At 44.9% G+C, this 13,495-nt stretch overlaps 1 protein-coding gene across 5 annotated transcripts in view; it reads left to right on the top strand.

The window, feature by feature from the left end:
• The window catches only part of DTNA (dystrobrevin alpha), a 297,368-nt gene that overhangs the window by 409 nt on the left and 283,464 nt on the right, over positions 1–13,495 (top strand). The window lies entirely within an intron of this gene.

Here is a 13,495-nt window from a genome sequence, read left to right as displayed (position 1 = left end):
GCTCGCAGAGGATTCTGAAGCCTCCATTAAGGATGGTTCCCACCACTGCAAAGAGCCTGAGGAGTATTTAATATTGGAGGGGGGGGAGGAGGGAGGGATGAAAATTTCTGAGCCAGAGGCGGCTGCTAGTGTTGCAATGCACTGCGGTGTCAGTGGAAATGGCTAAGGGGAAGGATGTGCTGGCAGGGAGAGGGTTATTCAGCCTGTTGCCCACTTAGATATAAATATATTTTGGGTGACTCATATTTGCATTGGTACGTTGTTATGCATTCATTTTTCCAATGTATGAAATACCCAAGCTGGAGTTGCCCTGCTACACAGAGAGAGGGATGCTGATACTGAATTCTTGAGGTGGTAAGAAGAGGGAAATGGGGGTGATAACTTGGTGTCTGCTATTAAGTAGGTCCCGGTGGGAGAGCTCCCTTTTTGATAAGGTCTGGTGGTTATTGGCATCATGCATTCCATTACCAAACATTACCAATATATACATTCATGTGCAGAGAGGGAGAGTGTGTATGTGGGGAGACGGGGGGGAGCACAGGGAATTTTTCATAGGCCTGCGACATATGTTATTTGACTTTTACTGTACTTCAGCTTTTCTGTGGAGTTGGGTTTTTTTCAATGGTGAAGGTGCACGTTGCCGGTCACTGGGCTTTAAACGTACTTGCCGTTCCATTGATGATTCTAGCAGTTGTAAGATGTTTGTGTATGTGTGTACATACAGGCCGATTGGAAGAGGGAGAGATGAATCTAGCTCTGATTAATAAAATTCTAGCATCTTTAAACACCAGCTCTGTAAGTTTTTTCTAGAAATTTAACTTAGTGGAGTCTATAATTTTTACCAAATGTATCAGGGAGCACTTTCACGGGTGTGCTATGAAGTATTATCATCAAGTAACTGAAAACTGGCTAAATAAATGATTGAAATATACTTGATAATGCATTACTTTGTATTTGTAATTGTCTGTCCACTTACTTGCTAATTCACAAACTTTAATAATTTGCAATGAATATCCTAGTCACTGCCGAATAGTTAGATCATACTATACTGTAATAGCATTTATACCATAGAATAATTATTACTTAAAATTTAAATTAAGCTTTTAGAGGTACTGTGGTCAGATGAACCTCATAAATGTGCACAGGAATTCATTTCTTAGTATATGCAATGTTTCATATGGTGTTTAAACACTAGTGTGAATAAATGTCACTTGATAAATCCTGATATTTATCAGTGACCTAGAAGGTTTTGAAATGAGAGGTTCATGAAATAGAATGTGTTGAAACAACATCATAAGCTTATTATTTCTATACTTTCAGTCCTGTCTCAGGCTCAAAGTTGTGTAAGTTACTGTTCTCTTTTGAACACTTTGCTGCCATTTTTCCTTATTATTCCAGCATTGGGGATGGTTATATAATATTTTTTTTAAAAAGGAAAACGTTTTCAGCTTTAACTCCATCATTGCTGTAGAATCCAACAGTATTTTTCTAAGCTTTCAGTTGAATGTTAGCATATATCGCATATGTATCACCAACACCACGGGACAAACACATTATGGGGATCTGTCACACTTTTGACACCCGGTACACTATTCACAAATGAAGTGATAAAAAGTGTAAAAAATTAGTGCTGTGTCCTTTTTTTTAAAAAAAGGTAACCTGTTGACAAAAGATGTGTTAGTGTGTGTTCAAATTCAGTTCCATAACTTATGACTTTGTACCACCTCTTCAATGATAACCACTGCCAACTCTTAGAGCTTGATCCTGCTCCCACTAAAGTCAATGGCAAAATTCCCATATTTACCCAATATCAGCACTGAATGTATTGGTAGTGTTTATTGTTTTACCACAAGAACAGAATTTATGGTCAAGTTATGATTATGATTGCAATAAAATATGAAAATGAATTCCTCATGTTTATAAAAAGCAGTGCATAAAGTGCAAAATTCTGTACTGTCCCATTAGAGAGAGATTTAGTTATAACCAAAATAAGTAGCTACACTCATGCAAGAGTAGGAGTAAATACAAAATTACCCCTCACCCACTGCCTGAGCACATAAATTATGAATGTGACACTGTGTATGTGGCCCCCCAATTGTGTCTCAGTGTAATCTGCTCCATGTACAGTTTTTTGTGTGTTATAATGTATACCAACAATAGTTTACATCAATGTTATGCATATGCAAACATTCCTGATTCTGCTCTCACTTATAACAGTATCAGGCCCTGATCCTGGAAGGAGATGTGCTGGTGACACCCACATGGAATCCTATTGATTTCACAACCTAAAAACTGCTGAAAAACAAGAGAGTGGTTTTGGGAATCTGTTAGAGGGAAATTTATTAAATCTTTTAGAAGAAAAACAAGGGGACTTTTTTGTTTTTGAGGCCTTTGTTCTTCTCAGCTAGTTTCCTCTGAATTTTATTTGTGCATTGTAAAAGCCTGTACAGCTCATTTTCCCCTCACACCAGTTTTACACAAGTATAAAATTCTGTTGACTTCAGTATGTAAAGGTCAGCACCTGCACATCTGTTTCCAGGATCAGAGCCTTAATCAGCTATAAGTGCAATGAAGTTAGTGGAAATACACCGGTGTAAAATTGGTATGACCGGAGAATCAGCTCCATAATCTTTTACTCTTGTACAGTTGAAAGTCAGAAGGAATTAGCAGTGAAGAACAAAGGCCACAAACAAACACACCATGTCCTTCTTTAAAAAGTTTAATAAATTGCCATCTAACAGCTGTCCAGAAAGTTCCTCTCTTTTATTTTCAGCAGTTTTCTGAACTACAGTCTTGGAGTTAACATTGTTCTGGAACAACTTTTTGTTTAAACTGATTAAGCTCCATGCCCTTAATTTTGTGGTGTTAAGCATAACTTGCACACTCATTATTAACAGTTGGCAAAGACTGTTTTTCTTTAAAAAGGCTGCCTAAGTATACTGCCAAGTGTATCATGGTAAATCCTAATGACTATGTTTTAAACTATTGTTTTTTACATTAATTATATAAGTCCCCACCCACTCAGCACAGTTACAAAATGTAAGTATTGTGGACTGTTACAGACTGATTAATTGTGCTATGAGATTTAACTATTCATTAATGTGAGCTACACAGTTCATGACTAGCTGTGTGGGGTACTCAGTGAGTGTTTCTATCAGCTATGTTGTGGGGGGGGGGGAGAATCTTGGGTTTGAGTCACACAGGTATAAAACTGGTGTACTGGAGTCATGAGTCAGGCCCTTTACATTTAAGTTTCATATTACTGGTATGTATGTACTGTGTGTATGACATTCATTGTGAATCCAGGCAAGAAATTAACGTAAATGCAGTTGAAAAAGTTACTGAACACTCAGCCTTAATGATGAGCCCTCATATGGGCATTTCTTTATGGGCTTGATCCTGCTTCCATTGAAATCAGTGGTGCAGGATTAGGCCTTATGTCATGATATATTAGTATGTCAAATATTATACAATACAATAAAAACTCCAGTTTCTTATACAGTCTGATGTGCCTAGCACTTATATTGCACTGGCTGACATGTAGATATCAAAAAGAAAAGGAGTACTTGTGGCACCTTAGAGACAAATACTCCTTTTCTTTTTGCGAATACAGACTAACACGGCTGCTACTCTGAAACATGTAGATATCAGTGTGCTTGACAAAGCTGGGTCAGTCTCTTTATCACCATTTTAAAAATAAGGACACAGATTACAGAAAGGTTAAATGAACTGTCCAAGGGTGCATGCAAGTCAGCGGCAAAAGTAAGACTAGAACACAGGTATACTGACTCCAAACTCTATCCATGTATCAGCCATACTGTAATATTCAGCTGAGTTTGTCACTGAATAGTACTTTCTAAAATAAGCCTTGATCCTGGAATTTCTCTGCGGGTGGACTGCTTCACCTGCTTGGAGCCCTATTGATTCCAGTGTAAATTGCCGCTGGGACATTAGTTAGGTTGTACTCATCATTAATAAAATCACATTTAAACATGAAACCCTAGCTCACTTTTAAAACATCTTAGATACCAGGGGTAAAACTCCTGGCTCCTTTAAGTCAATGGCAAAGCTCCCATTGACTTCAATGAAGCTAGGATTTCTTCCCAGTGAATGTCTGCAGGGCTGATGCCAGACACTTGTGTGCCCTAAGTAATGTAACATGAGAGAACAACATTGCCCTACAGTTTCACTTTTCTGTCACCCTTTCTCACACCTTTATTGCCTTGTTTCTTTGAGGTCTGTGCCTCACTGCTCTTGCTAATAGTGCTTAGCACATTGCTAACTTTAACTAATTAGTAGTGTCAGCATCCCTAAGAAGTAAGTAGTATTAATTTCATCATTTAACAGCTGGGGAAATTGAAGTAACTTGGTCCAGGCCACAAAGGAATTAGAATGCAGGAATTCCTTGCTCCAAAATCCCAGACCTCTGCTTAGACCATTAGACCAGGCTGCCTCTCACAATATTGAGTGCCTCTCCTTGTGGCCTGAAGCCACATTAATTGCTCTGCAGAGGCAAGCAACTGGCTGGCAGCTGGTACAGAGCTTTATTCCTGGGGGAATTCTGCATCACTACACAGGCACATAATTAATGAGCTCCGCATATTTTACATTTTTTGCACATAGAAAAGCTTCTGCTGAAAAGTTGCTGCAGTTTTGCCTTTTTACACCAGAGGGTGCTGTGGGGATAGAACACAGCAGCCGCTCCCAGCCAGCTAGGGAAGAGAAAGAGTCTGCCTTCTTCACAGTGCCTGTCAGGCTAAGTCAGGAGACAGAGAGCGTGGGGTGCTGCGGGGTCAGACAGGGGCTCATAAGGACTAGTGTGGGAGGACAGACTGGGGCAGGGGCTGAATGGGAGTGGAGGTGCAGGGCTACAGGCGGGAGGGAGGTGCAGGGCCACATGGTGATGGGGAGGGGGTACAAGGCCACATAGGGACAGGGGTAGCTGAGTGGGGGCACAGAGACACATGGGGATGCGGGGAGTGGGTGTCTGAGTGGAGGTGGAGGGACACATGTGCCTGACTGAATGGGAGAGGCTAAGGGCCAGCCAGAGTCTGCATGGGGGAAGCTTCCTAACAGTTCCTCCCTGCCCCCGCCCAAAAAAACTGTTCCATACTTTTCCCACCCATACCCAGAAACCCTCCAAGTTCACTCCCAAGCTCCTTCCCAGCAATTATTTCCCTCTCCCTCAGCTCCTCTGATACCGCTGACTCCCCCCAGCCTTTACACTGCTTCTGGGGAGTATGGGAAATATGGTTCTGTATTGTAGTTTAAATGAGTTATTATCTCAGAGTTCTGTATTAATATGCCTAGTAAGGAATCTATTTGTCAAAAAACATTTTCTGAATCTTTTTTGTTGTCTGTATTGTTACAGACATACTTGCTGACAGGTATTTTGAAATAAATGACCAAAAATAATTGAAACTGGTGTGATTATATTGTGTTATTTTGACAAATAAAATATGCAGAATTTGCAGAATTTTAAAATATTGTGTGCAGAATTTTAAATTTTTTGTTGCAGAATTTTTAATTTTTTTGAGCAGAATTCCCCCAGGAGTAAGCGCTTGCTGCAGTTCAGGGAGGCCAGTTAGAGCACAGCATATAGTTTTTAGTTCATCTAGGGTCCTCCAAGAATGTAGGGAACCACAGTTGAGTGTCTTTCATGGGCCACAAAGGCCAACGCTGGAAGCTGTGTATGTGACCATGAGCAGTATGAACCTGAGTTTTCAGGAAAAATCAGTGACAGACTTTCACAGAGTAAGCAGTTTACATGAGGCTACATCTTCAAGGCTAAGAGGCGTAGACTGAAATTCTGGGTCCACTTTTGCCATTGACTTCCATGGAGCCATGAGTTCACTCATTTTGTAAATAATGAAATTAGAGACTGGCCTTAAGATTTTTTACAGTTCCAAAACTGGACCCAGGAGAGGAGACGGACCCAGGCCCCAATGGTTGGCTCTGGTAAGTGACTTTGATCTGTCTAGATGATGTTAAGAAATGACAGCTTTGTTCCTCTCTCCAGGGGAAACTGATATTAGTTCTAAATTAAAATAAATAACACCCAAGTACTACAGTAACAATAGCCTCAGCAATATGTAAAACAGTGACAGGGAAGATTTCACACTAAGCTGTATTCAAAAACAAAACAAGACATCTACAGTACAGTTATCTTGAGTTAGAAATGTATTCTGAACTTGCTATGGCACTTATCTTCACCAGATAACAGAGCATGTGAGTTCCTTGATTTAGAATAATTTGGGAGTGGCTGTTTGAAATAATTTTTTACTGATACAAATACCACAACAATGCAATTTTGTAAGAGTCTGTGGAAATAGAACCTACAACTGTAGAGCCTGGTACAGCTGATATTGCCACTTGGAGACTATGTAGGTTAATTAGGCACTGCAGGAAGTACCACCCAAAGGATCCAGAGTGACAGCACCCTGTAGCCCATGCTCTCTGTTTAGCCCTGGAGGGTAGCCCAGGATGTTGTCTGGGTAATCACATAGATTTTTGGCTTGTTCTGACTCTAGACCTAACCTTGCTTTCTGATCTCCAGTCTCCAACCCCAGCCTGACTCTTGCCATCTGAATCTAGCCTAGTAGCTACCTCTGATCTCTGGTTGTGACCCCAGCCTGACACTGACTCTTGTCTCCTGATTCCAGCCTGGCAATTACCTCTGGTTTATGATCCTGGCCTGGCTCTGACCCTGACTCTTGCCTATTGATCCCAGCCCTAGTGATTACTTTGATCCCTGCTCACTGACTACTGCCTTGTGGCCATCCTTGACATGTGGCACCAGCCCAGTTATGACTGCTGGGCGAGATAGCCTAGGCCCCAGTCCCTTACAGATTATAATTGAAAATGTAAGGAAAAACAATTGTTTGGGGCAATGAGAATTAACCGGGAGAGTCTAATGTAAGGTAGCTCTCTCCTTATTTCACACAACTGATTCCCCTCTGCAAGCAGGTTGGGGAACCTAAATTACAACAAGAATTACCAGTGATAAGTCTAACTGGTTTGGGTTGTGGTTTTTTTTAAACAACCCCAAAACTTCTGTTTTAATTCATAGTAAAACATTACTGATCTGTAAATTTTAAAATATATTGTATAAAATATCCAACTGATTTCTGAATCTCACAATTATCAACCCAATTCTTTTTATGCATGTTTTGTAAATCAACTTCCTTTTGAATTTGAATCCATTTCTGGGAGCTCTTGGAGAAGAGGAGAGCTGTCTTTTGAAAGCATCCTAAACCTGTAGAACTTCAGGACTAGACTGGTTTAGAAAATGTACAGTAAGGAAACGCCTGGTTACAGCATGGTAATTACAGCATATGAACAGTATTGATTTTTAATTGATAAAATATACATATTGTAGTCTCTGGATGCATGTGTATTGTAGAATTGCATACATTAAAAAAGTTAACCCAATATTGACTGAAGAGAACTCAACAATCTCCCTAAGAGAGGAAATGAAAAGTTTTGTTAAACATCCCACTCAGAAAAAAACCCACATTAGGGTATGTCTGCACAGCAGCTGCGTAGTGTAATTTCCACCCTCAGTAGATATTCCTTTGCTAGCTCTGCTTGAGCTAGCGCACTAAGACTTGTTGTGTAGCTGCACCTGTGCCCAGGGGTTGGATGGGATTGTACTCAGGTGGCTAATCTCTCTGTTGTACTAATCAAGATGGAATATATGTGGGCCAAAGGTGTTAAAATAACTCAGTCATTGTCCAGCTTAAACACCGTGAACCAAGGACTGGGGTTTGATATACAGAGACCTTAGTGTGTTTAATACCATGACAAACACACTATAACACTTGGACCAAAGGTTAGAAAGTTATTGACTGAAATACACAAAAGGAAAAGAATCAAAATTAGGTAAAGATCATTAGAACTGAGACTGATTGTTTCTGCAAAACAAACAATCAAAACTGATCAAAGTCCTTTCTGGGGACAGTGAATGTTGGTTAAAGTCTCTTATTCAATCAAACAGTCCTTCTTGGTGTGGAAGAAAGGGTTAGTTTCTGAATTGCAAATGACAGTCATTTTCCTGCCTTAGACAAAACAGACAGACACAGAAGGGAGAGAAGAGAGAGGATAATAAAGATGAGTAAAATACGGCTTTTACTGCTGATCTCAGTATACTGCGCGGCTGGTCAGTCACGGATGGATGCTTTGGGCTGGCAGGTCAGCCACAACAGCTGTTGCTCTGGACACTGACTCACCTCCCCATCAGAAATATATCATCTGGTTGATCTAGTCAGGTCCCTCTCCTTCACTGGTCCTTCTCAGTCTAGGCAGAGCTGGATGGACTGCCTTATCTGAACCGTACAGTTGATTTAATGATCCAGTGAAAAGCTGAACGGGGTGGGGGGAGGAGGGACAGAAAGAAGCACACAAAGGAGGGGAACACAGAGCAGGATCTCTTGTGTATCAGGTTGGGGTCCTCACTGGTGCAGCAATGATGGTCAAATGTCGCTGGTGGAGTATCAAGGTCTGGTGTTATGACAACAATCCTTTTGCTGCAGTGATGGTAAAAGGTCTCCTTGTTCTCCCCCAAAGTCTTTTTTTTAAAGACACCGAAGGGAGTGATGAGCGAAATAGCCATCCTCTCATTATTTTGTCCACAAAGTAGGCCTAATTTCCAGAGTTGGTTCCTTGATTTTTGGTTTTCTGCTCTTTTGTTTACCAGTCATAATCTTAACATAGTCTTTGAGTGGGATCAGTAAACCCTCTTTATTTTGTCTTCTCACATCTTTTTTTAAACAGTTTTATACAAGTGATCATTGTGAAAATTCATGAATTTTTATCTGCTTTTCACCAGTTGAGTTTACAATTAGAGTAAAATTGTAGGCCCACTGATCACAACATCTCCTGCTGCGCAGGTAGACATAGCTACACTGCTAATTTTAGTGCACTAGCAGAGCTAGCCCATGTATGTCTACCCAAGAGATGGGAATTACACCTCCCAGCTGTGTGTAGCTATACCTCTTCCAGTTTGTTGCCAAAAGCGATCTAAGGGTATGTCTACACTGGCAGAGTTACAGCGCCGGTAGTTACAGCATCACTCAGAGAGCACTGAAGGGAAACTGCTCTTGTGTGTTCACACTGTCAGCTGCCTGTGCAATAGCGCGTTCACATTTGCGGCACTTACAGTGATATTTGGAGTGGTGCACTCTGGGCAGCTATCCCACACTCTTACTCTTCTGCCACCAAGAGTTGTGGGAAGGCAGAGGGGGTCACGGGGCATCCTGGGTTCTGTCCCAATGCCCCGTGATGCATTGCTTTGCAACCCAGCAATCCCTGTGCTTCCGTCCACATTTGGCACCATATTTCAATGTTTTGTGGATCCCAAACTGCTGACCAATACGCTGCTTGCTCTGACTAACACGTCACGAGTGGCAGTGGAGTTATTCCTTAAACTACAAAGGCAAGAGGAGTGTGACATTGATCTTGCCACGTGTACTAGCTACAACACGAGATTGCTTGTGGCATTCATGGAAGTGCTGACCACAGTGGAACGCCACTTTTGGGCTTGGGAAACAAGCACTGAATGGTGGGATCACATCGTTATGCACATCTGGGATGACGAGCAGTGGCTGCAGAACTTTTGGATGAGGAAAGCCACATTCATGGGACTGTGTGATGAGTTTGCCCCAGCCCTGCGGCAGAAGGACACAAGAGTAAGAGCTGCCCTGACACTGGAGAAGTGCATGGCGATTGCACTGTGGAAACTGGCTACTCCAGACTGCTACCGATCGGTCACTAACAGTTTGGAGTGGGAAAGTCAACCATTGAACTCGTGTTGATGGAAGCGTGGAGGGCCATTAATCGCATCCTGCTTCGAAAGACCATGACTCTGGGCAACGTGTGTGACATTGTGGATGGCTTTGCACAAATGGGCTTCCCTAACTGCAGAGGGGTGATAAATGGCACACATACACCAATTCTGGCACCAGACCACCTAGCCACCGAGTACATTAATCGCAAGGGGTATTTCTCAGTGGTTCTCCAGGCGCTTGTGGATCACTGTGGGCGTTTCACGGACATTAACGCAGGCCGTTCCAGAAAGATGCATGACGCATGCATCTTTCGGAACACTGGACTGTTCAGGAAGCTGCAAGCTGGGGTTTTCTTCCTGGACCAGAAGATCACCGTAGGGGAAGTCAAAATGCCCTTTGTGATCTTGGGAGACCCCACCTACCCCTTAATGCCGTGGCTTATGAAGCCTTACATGGGGCACCTTGACAGCAGCAAGGAGCAGTTCAACAACAGGACAAGCAAGTGCAGAATGACTGTTGAGTGTGCTTTTGGCCGTTTAAAGGCCCGTTGGCGCTGCCTATATGGGAAGCTGGACCTGGCTGATAACAATATTCCTATGCTTATAGCCACATGCTGTACACTACATAATATTTGTGAAGGCAAGGGTGAAAGCTTCACTCAGGGATGGACCGCTGAGGCTTAGCACCTGGAGGCTGAATTTGAACAGCCAGAGACCAGGGCTATTAGAGGGGCGCAGCGCAGAGCCATAAGGATCAGGGATGCCTTGAGGCAGCAATTTGAAGCTGAAAGCCACTAATATTTGTTGCTATGCTCGGGAGTGCAGTGCTTGTAATGCTAGGAGGTGATTGTGATTGGTGCAGATGATGCAATATGAAGGTTTAGGATAATTGTCTGTTGCTTTGCGGGACTCCATTTGCTTTCCATTAATAGAATAAAGATTGCTTTCAAACCAACACAATTCTTTTATTAAAAAACAACAACTGGAGGAGAGAGACAAACAAAAAAAAACACATCAGCACTGCGGGAGATGGGGGAAGGGAAGGTCCCAAGAGGACGTGGGGTCCCGGGACGGTTAAAGATTTGTGTACGTCCAGGGATCATACCCAACCTTCTCCTTTTGAGTACAGTGCAGTGAGTACTGTTCTTCAACAGGGCTAAACTGCAGAGGGACGGGTGTTGAGTGCAGTGGGTACTGGGAGTCTGCAGTGCTGGACTGTGACAGGGCAGGAATGGAATGCAGCGGGTACAGACTGGAGCCAGGAGGTTGATAAGAGTGTGTTCGCGGTGTCTGGGGGGCACATGGGAAAGAGTTTTGTGACAGCAGCTGCAGGGGAGGGCTGGCGGGAAGCTGCTCAGTTTGCAGTGCTAGTATCGCCTGGAGCATGTCCGCTTGGTGCTCCATAATGTTTAAGAGCCGCTCCGTAGCTTCATTCTGGCACGCTGCATTCTCCTTTCGGTCCCTCTTCTTGCAGTCCTGCACATCCTTCAATTCCTGTTTGTGGCCACAAAGAGCATCATAACCTCACCCAGAAAGTCCTCCTTAGTTCTTTGTGGCCGCTTTCTAATTCTGTGCAGCCATTCAGCCAGTGATATGAAAGAGGGAGGATGGGCTCCCATGGTCATCGCTGTGAAGCCAAAATGCAACATTTTACGGAAGCAGTATTGTTTGAAACTCACAGAACACTGATTCAGTTATTTAAAACGGTGGTTTTCAAACTGCAGGTCGGGTCACAGAATGTAAGGCACCGGGTTGCGGCAGCTCTGGTCAGCACCGCCAACCAGGCCATTAAAAGTCCCGTCAGTGGTGCTGCCCAGCTAAGGCAGACTAGTTCCTACCTGTTGTGACACTGTGCTGTGCCCCAGAAGTGGCCAGCAGCAGGTCTAGTTCCTAGGTGGGGGGCCACGGGGCTCCACGCGCTGCCCCCGCTCCGAGCACTAGCTCCGCACTCCCACTGGCCAGTTCCTGGCCAATGGGAGCTGTGGGGTGGTGGTGTCTGTGAGCAAAAGCCATGCAGAGCGCTTATGCTGCTATCCGCTTCCAGGGCGCAGCACAGTCCACGGTGCCAGGACAGGCAGGAAGCCTGCCTTAGCATCCCTGCTGTGCTGCTGACCGGAAGCCACCTGAGATAAGTCCACGCACCAACCCCACACTCCAATTGCCTGCCCCAGCCCTGAGCCCCCCCAAACCTGGAGCCCCTTCCTGTACCCCAAACCCCTCATCCCCAGCCCCACCACAGAACCTGCACCCCCAGCCCAGAGCCCTGACGCCCTCTCATACCCTAACCCCCTGCCCTAGCCCTGAGCTCCCGCAAACCCGGAGCCCCCTCTTGCACCCCAAACTCCTCATCTCTGGTCCCACCCCAGAGCCTGCACCCCCACCGCAGAGCCCTGATCCCCTCTCATACTCCCCCAGCCCAGAGCCCCCTCCCACACCCTGAACCCCTCATTCCTGGCCCCACCCCGCAGCCCTCATCTCCACACTCCAACCCTCTGCCCTAGCCCTGAGCCCCTCCCAAACCCCTCATCCCCAGCTCTACTGGGTCACGGGCATCAACAATTTTCTTCAACTGGGTAGCCAGAAAAAAAAGTTTGAAAACCACTTATTTAAAACACAGCCACTATTCACATACCTCTCACTAATTGGCTGACCCCAGGCAAGCACACATGAGCCACAAGACTTCCAAAATGGTGAATAGCTGCAGGGGCAGGGTAAATCAGTGTTCCCGGACCATAATGTACACTGGGCATGTGGGAGGGTCTTCTCCAGGACTGCGGCTTCTGCCCTGGCCCTTATGCAACTCTCCTGTGTGCAGCAACAGCCCCCCCCACCCCAACCCCACCCCGTGATGGCACAGTGGCACGGGAAAGTTACCATTAATGGGGCAAGAAACAAAGCAGCTCTGCCAAAGAACCTGCAGCAGTGGATTGCCCAGTATCTCCAGGAGAGTTTCCTGGAGATCTCTGAGGCAGATTCCTGTGAAGTGAGGGAGTCAATCAACAGCCTGTTCCACCGCTCAGACTAGGCATGTGGTGGTAGGCACATCATACAGACACAAGCCTGCAGTCTGCAACCCTCCTGCCCCCAACAACTCGCTTCAGCAATTACCAAAATCAAAGCTGCTTACCAGGGGCCTCCTCTCCTGTTTGCACTTTGCCAAGCTCCGACAGCTGTGATTGGCTAGGCTCCTCCAGAGTAGAGAAGAGCTCCTGGCTCCTTGCATCTCTGACCTCTGAGTCATCCTCTGCCTCTGGGTCCCCCTCTCCCTCCACATCCTCGTCCAAGATTTCCTCCTCCTGGTTCAGTCAATTCTGGACTGGCACGTGAGCCACCAAAGTATCCACAGTGGGCTTCTGAGTGGAGGTGGGGTCGCCACCAAGTATCAAATCCAGCTCTTTGTAGAACCAGCAGCCCATGGGTGCAGCACCAGAGCAGCGGTTTGCCTCCCGTGCCTTGTGGTAGGTGTTCCCCAGCTCCTTCACTTTGACCCTGCTCTGCAATGTGTCCCAGTCATTGCCCCTTTCTGTCATGCATCATGAAATCTGTCCATAGGTATCATACTTTCTACAGCTGGAGTGCAGCTGGGACTGAACAGCCTGCTCTCCCCAAATGCTGATGAGGTCCAGCAGGTCAGCATTGCTCTGAGCAGGGGATCAGCTGGTGCATAGAGCAGGCCTGGCCACCTGGAAAGAGGCACTGAGACCATTGCAC

Source organism: Natator depressus, chromosome 2, assembly GCF_965152275.1.
Source record: "Natator depressus isolate rNatDep1 chromosome 2, rNatDep2.hap1, whole genome shotgun sequence".
Lineage (NCBI taxonomy): Eukaryota > Metazoa > Chordata > Testudines > Cheloniidae > Natator > Natator depressus.
Note: the sequence above shows the minus strand (reverse complement) of the source record. Positions and strands in the feature narration are given on the sequence as shown.